The sequence below is a fragment of the Myotis brandtii genome, unplaced genomic scaffold (genome assembly GCF_000412655.1).
Source record: "Myotis brandtii unplaced genomic scaffold, ASM41265v1 scaffold240, whole genome shotgun sequence".
Lineage (NCBI taxonomy): Eukaryota > Metazoa > Chordata > Mammalia > Chiroptera > Vespertilionidae > Myotis > Myotis brandtii.
In genome coordinates this window covers 1,857,762-1,859,057 of record NW_005359064.1, presented here as the reverse complement: position 1 = coordinate 1,859,057, position 1,296 = coordinate 1,857,762, and the positions used below count along the sequence as shown (strand labels likewise).

At 38.6% G+C, this 1,296-nt stretch overlaps 1 pseudogene; it reads right to left on the bottom strand.

The window, feature by feature from the left end:
* Positions 1–520: 520 nt before the first annotated feature.
* LOC102257711 lies at positions 521–1,091 on the bottom strand (annotated as a pseudogene).
* Positions 1,092–1,296: the final 205 nt, after the last annotated feature.

Below are 1,296 nucleotides of genomic sequence, written 5' to 3'. Positions count from 1 at the left end.
TGGTAAAGGACTGAGTGAATAAATGCCTGTTCCATTTTCAAACACATTATAAATTATAAAAACTAAAAAATGTATAATAGTTGCACTGACTTGCAAGCACTAAAAGTTAGCTAAACCTGTTGGACACAATTAAATTTGAAGACGTTGCCCTAGCTGGTTTGGCTCAGTGGATAGAGCATCAACCTGTGGACTGAAGGGTCCCTGGGTTTGATTCAGGTCAGGGACATGTACCTCAGTTGCAGGCTCCTCCCCAGCCCAGGCCCTGGTTGGGGCTCATGCAGAAGGCAACCAGTCAATGTGTTTCTCTCACATCAATGTTTCTCTCTGTCTTTCCTTCTCTCTTCCACTCTCTTTAAAAATCAATGGAAAAATATCCTCGGGTGAGGATTAAAAAATAAAATAAAATAAATAAATTTGAAGACTTTTTCTAATTCATGGACTCAAAATCTTTGTATGTCCCAGCACCTATTTTAAAGAGAAAGTTTTGCTTTCTATATCATTGAAGAAGGGAAATTATCACTTAAACAGTATTCCAGTTTATTAAATAAAATTTTTAAGTATTATAAAATAGTTAACGTTCATCAGCTTCCAAGTTTATGTTGCTCCCAAATTTGGCAACTGAACTTTCAAATCTGAGAACAATCAGAGGAGTGATTCCACCCCAGATACTAAGTCATCAATTTCTTCTTGCAAATTTTTCTTTGCTTCTTCTAACATTCTTGTGTTTCTTCTTGAGAATGGCTAATGAAAACATCACCAATTTGATAAGGTATCATTAAGCAGCTAGGATCTGCAAGCATGATGTCCTCACGTGCATCTCCTAAAATTCTGGAGTTGTTTCTTTTTTGATAGCTATTTCTTCCTTCTGTTCTGTGCTTCTACTCGTATTCTGTGCAGAGTTGTTTATCTTTTGTTGATTTTCAAAGGCAACATTGACATCTTCTGCAGCTGCCTCTTCGTGGTGGCCGCCATCTTGGGACTGGACCATGGTGAGAGGCTGTATCATTTACGTTGATTCTTTGCCCAGTACCACCAACGCTGAACCACACTTTCCACAGGGGTTCAATTTAATAGAGGAATCAGTTGTAGTAAAAAATACATTATATTGCTAGCCTCTCTGCACACCCTCTCCACTCACCCCTCCCCTAGAGAAATGCTAGTTTCTGGGAAAGAAAATAAAAATGTGTATGTTAACAGAATCTCAGACTGGAAAGAAAAGCAAATGTGATTGTTGCCTAGCCCAGTCCTCCCCATACTATACTAGAGGCCTGGTGCATGAAATTTATCATCACACCA